Source organism: Aquarana catesbeiana, linkage group LG09 (assembly GCF_042186555.1).
Source record: "Aquarana catesbeiana isolate 2022-GZ linkage group LG09, ASM4218655v1, whole genome shotgun sequence".
NCBI lineage: Eukaryota > Metazoa > Chordata > Amphibia > Anura > Ranidae > Aquarana > Aquarana catesbeiana.
Genome location: NC_133332.1, coordinates 224,698,890 through 224,706,703, shown reverse-complemented (window position 1 = coordinate 224,706,703; position 7,814 = coordinate 224,698,890). Strand labels below are relative to the sequence as shown.

Below are 7,814 nucleotides of genomic sequence, written 5' to 3'. Positions count from 1 at the left end.
TGTTATATCCTCTGTGAATAAGATTTTGACTTGTCCGGCAGACAATGCTCAAATGCTTAGGGACGGATAACGGACAACGGATAAAAAGTTGGAATTCCTATTAAAAAAAAACAAAAAACACTTTTTTCTCTGGCAGATTGAGTGTCTCAGCCTGCACTGACAGTAATTGCTTAATCGTTGAGAGACCAGTTTAAACAGGTGTTCAAAGTTATCTTGCTCAGCAGGCCCAGGATCTGAGAGGTTTTGGCCCCTTTCTGTTTGCAGTAGTTGCTTGGAGAGATTCTATCCTTCAGGCCTTGTGCCCTTCGCTAAGCACCATGCAGGAGCTCCTGGCTAGTCTTCCTTTTGCGGTGAAACAGCTATTTGGGGATGTTTTGGATAATACATCCAAAGAAATTCTAGTGGAAAAGGTACCCCTTTTGCCATTTAAGAAAAGGAGTAAATGTATTTTCGTTTTTAAAGCCTCTTCTTCTGTGCCAGTGGTATCAGCCTCCAGGCAGTCACAACGGCTTTCGCTGTCAGGTTCAAAAGGTAATCCTCAGGGTTAACCCCAGGGACAAAGAGGTCTTGGGGAGGAAACCTACAAGATACTGAAGCCTCCTTATGAGGAGGCGCCTCCGCTCACTCAATAAGGGGAATTCTTCTGCAGTTCTCAAGGATCTGGCAGGAAGAGTGTAAAGACGAATGGGGGACTTCCTCAATAGCTCCAAGGTACAAGCTGGAGTTCCAAGAGTTCCAGTCTCCTCGTTTTCTCAGATCAAACATTCCTAAGGTTCCAGAGAAAAAAGAAGTCTTTCTGTCAAGCATTGGACCACCTTTTGGCAAAAAGTGATCATGGTGGCCCCCATGTAAGAGTAGAGGTTGGGGTTTGGTTAAATCCAAATGGACATTCTGGATCTCAAAAAACTAAATTCAATTCCTGAATAACCACTCTTTTTTCGCATGGAGTCAATCCAATCAGTTATCTCCATCCTACAAGGAGGAGAACTTCTGGCGTCAATCGACATCAAAGATGCATACCTTCGTATGCCTATTTCCTCGTTCACTAGTAATATCTACTTTTCAAGGTGGAAAATCTTCATTTTCAGTGTGTAGCTCTGCTTTCCGGTCTAGCTACTGCATCTTGAGTGTTTACAAAGGTTTTGGCCCCTCTTCTAGTCAGATTAAGGGCCCGAGGTATAACGATTATGGTTTACCTGGACGATCTGTTCTTGATAGTCCAGTGGGTAGCCCGCTTAGACCAAAGTATGGTCACCACATTCATTTACCTGGAATATCTAGGTCGGTTTCTCAGCCTAGGAAAAATCTTCTTTAAAACCATGAAAAGGGCTAAGATACTTGGGTCTGATCATAGGTACACCCAGAAGAGGGTATTCTTGCCCCAGGCAAAGATCAGCACCATAAAGGAACTGATTTAGGTGGTCGAAGCAAGATGAATTCTTCTATTCAACTTTGCATGAGGTTGTTGGGAAAGATGGTGGCTTCATTCGAGTCTGTTCTTTATGCTCAGTTTCATTCGAGACTGCTGCAAAACATTATCCTATCGACTTGGAACAAAGGGTTCAAGCTCTAGATTCCCAATGTGTCTGACTCCAAAGCCTATGGCCACATCACCCTGAAAATGCCCAATCTTGTCTGATCTTGGAGGCTAAGCAGGGTCGGGCCTGATTAGCACCCGGATGGACCACTTGGAAATACCAGGTACCGTAGGCTGGGTATGCCGGAGCCTCAGTTTATGGTTAATATCCAAAAAACTGCAAAGGGGAAAATCCTTCCTTCAGTTACCACGGAAGTGGCCCAGATCAGAAATGACCTTGCCCATTATCATTCTAGAAATTCAGGCAGAGCACTTGGTTCTGAGGGCCTGAACGTTCAGTTTACAGTATTGTCCTGCCAGGATTCAATCCGACTATGCCACAGCAATGGCCTATATTAATCACCAAGGGGGCACAAGAAGTTGTGCTGCCCAGAGAACCCTTGGGACTTGAATTTCGTTTTTGGCGGCATTACAAAACAGCCTTTTTTTGGACCGATACGACATATTCCCTTGGTCCTTTTTTGACAAGGAAACTATTTTTTCTGGTAACCATATCTGCTGCAAGAAGGGTATCAGAATTGGCTGCTTTTTCTTGTAAAGAGCCATATTATTATTGTTCACAAGGATAAGGAAGTATGGCATCCTCATCAGTGTTAATTTTAGTCTTAGGACTAAAATGGCATTTTAGTTTTAGTCCCATTTTAGTCTTCTGCAATTGTTTTAGTTTTAGTCGTATTTAGTCGACTAAATCTCCAGTACATTTTAGTCGACTAAAATGTCCTATGTTTTAGTCAACTAAAATCTCCAGTACATTTCAGTAATTGCAATTTAGTTTTAGTCATAGTCTTTTGACTAAAATGGCATTTTAGTTTTTTTAATTCATTCTTTTTATTGTTTTACATGTTGCAAAAGTAAAAAACATACAGTGTACAATGTAACATACAGTGTACAATGATGCAAATTGCGAAAACATTATTATTATTCTATATCCCCTCACCCTCCCTCCAACCCAACCTAATCCCACCCCCCTACCACACATCGCACAAATGATATCCATGCCTGACAACATATCTGTTAACTATCTCTATAACCGGAGAGGGAGAAGGTATCCCCGCAATTGGCAGAAGGAAGATATATGGAAGAGACTATAGGATAGGGCAGGGATATGCAATTAGCGGACCTCCAGCTGTTGCAAAAAGTCCCATCATGCCTCTGCCTCTGGGTGTCATGCTTGTGGCTGTCAGAGTCTTGCTATGCCTCATGGGACTTGTAGTTCTGCAACAGCTGGAGGTCCGCTAATTGCATATCCCTGGGATAGGGAGAAAAGAGAGAAAAAGAGAAAAGGCGGAGACAAGGGCCTGACGGTAGGCAGGATAAAATTCTCCTCAACTCGCCGCCACCCCTTCATACGGGCACCCCATCTCCTGCAGCCAAGGTCTCCACATTTTCTCAAACTTTCTGAGGTTGTTCTGTCTAATATACAGCACTATCTCACTCCAAACCATAGAGTTGATAGTTTCAATCCAACTCTCCACCGTCGGGGGGGTCTGAGCCTGCCATTTCTGTGCAATTCATTTTCTCGCTTGGAACAGACATCTCAACACTATTTCGGCAGTACCAGGTGGGACTCTATCTACCGCAAAACACCCTAGTAGGCATGTCTTGGCTTCGGGTTCTAGTAAGCTCCTAAAGGTTTTATTTATCCTAGTAATTATCTCCCCCCCAGTATCTATAGAGCTTTGGACACTTCCATACCATATGAATAAGGTCTCCTGGAGCCTTACACCTGGGGCACTCATCATTTTGTTTCCATCCAAGCTTAAACATTTTTTTAGGGGTATAGTAGACTCTATGGATTAGATACAAATGGGAAAGCTTCTGCGAAGGGGAGATTGAGACCAGGGCTCCTTGTTCTAAGATCTTATCCCATTGTACCTTAGTAATTGTCCCTACGTCTCTCTCCCACCTCTCTTTTCTCTCAAGAGGACCCACTCCACTTATAATTCTCTCCCCAGACTAATATATATCTTGGAAATTAGACCTTTAGTAGAAGCTGAATTGTTGAATTTCAGGAGTACGGGGATCTGGGTCCACTCTATAATTTGAGACCTGAACTGTGCTTGAATAGCATGTCTAATCTGCAGCTATTTATAGAAAGCCTTGTTTGATATGTTAAATTCCCGTCTTAGATCTAAAAAATACTTCATAAGATTGCCCTTGTATAACTGAAACAGACGGCTAATACCTTGCCTTTCCTATTCCCAGGGTCTCTCTATGCCCCTTACTTCAGCCAGGTTTTAGTTTTAGTCTCATTTTAGTCTTAGGACTAAAATGGCACTTTAGTTTTAGTCTCATTTTAGTCTTTTGACTAAAATGGCTTTTAGTTTTAGTCGTATTTTTATCATCTCAAATGTTTTAGTTTTAGTCGTATTTTAGTCGACTAAAATAGTATTCATTTAGTCGACTAAAATTTTTTAGTAATTTTAGTCGACTAAAATGTTTTAGTCGTTTTAGTTGACTAAATTAACACTGGTCCTCATCCTAACTTTTTAAAATTGAGATTAAACGCAATAAAGTTAAATGTTAATGCATTTGATCCCAATTTTACCATGACATCTAGTACCAGTTAAATTGAATTTTTGGATATCGATATCCATAAAGACGACAATGGCATGCTTACCAGCAGTTTGTACAGAAAACCGACTGCTGGGAACGGCATTTTACATGCCACCAGCTTCCATCGAAAGAATTTAGTTCGGTCAATACCCTTTGGTCAATACTTACGGGTGAGAAGAAACTGTTCGGATAAGGTTACATTTAAAAGAGAAGCCGACAATTTGAGGATGAGACTCCTCACACGAGGATATTCGAAGGAATGTCTTAAAAAGACTTTCAAAAAAGCTACATCCAGAACTAGGCAGGAATTACTATATGGTGTTAAAACCTTGAAAGGATGTGATAACCAGATTATCACTCGATTCTCAAATCAGCAAGAACTCTTTAAAAATATTGTACACAAATACTGGCACGTTCTGGCCTTGGATCCCATGGTTGGACCAATAGTGCCAGAACGTCCAGCTTTTACCTTCTATAGAGTCAGCTCATTAGGAGACAAACTCGTCTCTAGTGTCGTGTCTATCATGAATGCTGCTGCCAGACTTATCCACCTTACCAACCGCTCAGTGTCTGCCAACCCTCTCCTCCAATCTCTACACTGGCTCCCAATCATCCAGCAAATTAAATTCAAAATACCAACCACAACATACAAAGCCATTCACAACTCTGCCCCGAGCTACATCACTAACCTTGTCTCCAAATATCACCCAAATCGTCCTCTCTGCTCTTCTGAAGACCTCCTACTCTCAAGCTCTCTCGTCCCCTCCTCTCATGCTCGTCTCCAGGATTTCTCCAGAACCTCTCCCATCCTCTGGAACTCGCTACCTCCACCTGTCTGGCTATTCCCTACTCTTGCTACCTTCAGGCGATCCTTGAAAACCCATCTCTTCAGGAAAGCCTATAACGTCTCTAACTAATCTTTTACCACTTCCATCAGCTCATTCCCCACAGTTACAACCTTTTGTACCACCTACCCCACCCTATTAGATTGTAAGCTCTTCTGAGCAGGGCCCTCTTAATCCTCTTGTATCTTATTGTATTATAACTGTTTTCTCTCTCTTTTATATTGTAAAGCGCTGCGTGACATATGGAACTTTTAAATGTGGTGGTTGTCCATATTGCCAATACATGGACATCACTAAGTACAAACTGCTTCCTAATAAAGTTATGTTCACCCCAAGACACTATGCAATTTGTAAGACCTCGGGAGTGGTCTATTTGTTGCAATGCCAATGCCAATGCTTCTACATCGATAAAACCAAAAAGGAACTATGGCGTAGAGCATATCGGCATATGGCTAGTATGAAGACATGTAACTTAGACCTACCATTAGCACGGCATACTGCATGCTTTCACGGTGGTATTTTTCCCCGGATTAAATTTCTAGTACTCGATAGAGTGCATCCAGGAATAAGGGGGGGGGGGGGTGACTAGAATAAAACTTTATTACAGAGAGAGCAGCGTTGGATTTTCAGACTTAATGCAACAACTTTTCCAGGTCTCAATGATATGATTACCTTTAAACCCTTCTTGGAGGGCTTTATGTCAGGGGGTCCCGAACTGCCCTGAATTTAAGAGGATTTTCTGTATGCATTTTAACCACATGCCGACCGGGCCATAGCCAAAAGATGGCTGCAGCGCGGTCAGCTGGTTCTGGGTGGACGTTCGTAGGACGTCATCGGGAACTCTCGCTCCCCGGGCGCCCGGTGGGGCGCGTGCACGATAGTGTCTGTACTCGCCGGGTTCACGGGACCCGGGACAACACAGATCGTGGTAAAGGCCTAATGACAGTGGCCCTTTACCACGTGATCGCTCCCTCCAATGAGGGAGCAAACATAATGTCAACAAAGTGGGGTCATGCAAAGGTCCCAGCTCTCTTCTCTCCTCACACCGATACAGAGTGAGAGGAGAGAACAGAGATCGAGTGAAAAAACACCTGAAATAGTGCGTGAAAAGTACTACAGTGCCCAGCAGTGCCATACAGTGCCACACAAGTGCCACTACAGTGCTAAATTGTGCCACCAGTGCCACTACACTTCCCATCAGTGCCACTACAGTACCCATCTGTGCCACCAGTGCCACTACACTACCCATCAGTGCCACTACAGTACCCATCTGTGCCACTAGTGCCACTACAGTACCCATCAGTGCCACTACAGTACCCATCAGTGCCACTAAAGTGTCCATAAGTGCCACTACAGTGCTCATCTGTGCCATCAGTGCCACTATAGTGCTCATCAGTGCCACCAGTGCCCATCAGTGCCACCTCTGCCACTATAGTGCCCATCTGTGCCACCAGTGCCACGTCAGTGCTCAGTCAGTGCCACACCGGTGCCATCAGTGCCACCTGTGCCACTACAGTGCCACCTCTGCCACTTCAGTGCCCATTTGTGCCGTCAGTGCGACTCCAGTGCCACTACAGTGCTCATCTGTTCCACCAGTACCACATCGGTGCCATCAGTGCCACCTGTGCCACTACAGTGCCCATCGGTGCCACGTCAGTGCTCCATCAGTGCCACGGCAGTGCCACTACAGTGCTCATCAGTGCCACATTAGTCACTAGAGTGCTCATCTGCACCACTAAAGCGCTCATCTGCACCACTACATCGCTCATCAGTGCCACTACAGTGCTCATCGGTGCCACTACAGTACCCAATAGTGCACATCGGTGCCCATAAGTGAGTGCTCATCAGTGCCACCATATCAGTGGATCCTCATCAGCACCCATCAGTGCTACCTTAGTGCATATCAGTGCCAGATAATCAGTGCATCCTCAGTGTGGTGCAGCCTCATTAGACCAGCCTCATCAGCACCCATCAGTGCAGCCATATCTGTCCAAGTGTCCCTACCACAGCAGTTTGTCACCACAGCCCACAGTCACCAGTATGGCGAAAAAAAAAATTTCCTGCTGAGGAGGCATACCAACAGCTTAGCTTGACTGATGAGAGCAGCGGGGAGCTCTCTGAGTCTGCGTCTGATTCTGGTTCAGAATATGAACCCGTTGTAAGCAGTGGGTCTGATACAGAATCAGAGGAAGAGCAAAGTGTGCCTGTGAAACGAAGGCGCTCTGACATGGAGCAGCAGGCTACCACAAGTAGTGCTGTGGCATCAACCAGCAGCTCAGTGCCATCCACCAGAAATGCAGTGTCATCAACTAGCAGCTCAGTGCCATCCACCAGTAGCACAGTGCCATCCAGAAGTAATGAAATACCACTGCAGCAAAGGCCAAGAACTAGTCGGGTGTCATCTCGGCCCCAAAGCGTTAGGACCCATGCCGGCCTTCTCTATGCCCTTGAAAACCCTCTGCTTCCCCCTAATTCAGGAGTAGCAAACATCCCCCTTTCACCGCCCAGCCAGGTGTTCAGGTGAACACAGAGAATTTTGCCCCTATTGATTTTTTTAAGTTAAATTTTACCCAAGACCTATTGTCCTCCATCGTGGTCCAGTGCAACCTCTATGCACAAAAATTTATAACAAGCAACCCTGGTTCAAGTTATGCCCATCCCTATGAGTGGAGACCATTGACAGTGGAGGAATTTAAATTATTTTTAGGGCTAACATTCAATATAGGACTCACAAAAAAAATGAATTATACTCCTATTGGTCCACCAACCCCATCCACCATATTCCAATCTATTCATCCATTATGCGAAGATCAAGA

General features: G+C 44.5%; 1 pseudogene; it reads left to right on the top strand.

Annotated features, from left to right (window-relative positions):
- Window positions 1–1,597: 1,597 nt before the first annotated feature.
- LOC141109186 (5S ribosomal RNA) lies at window positions 1,598–1,713 on the top strand (annotated as a pseudogene).
- Window positions 1,714–7,814: the final 6,101 nt, after the last annotated feature.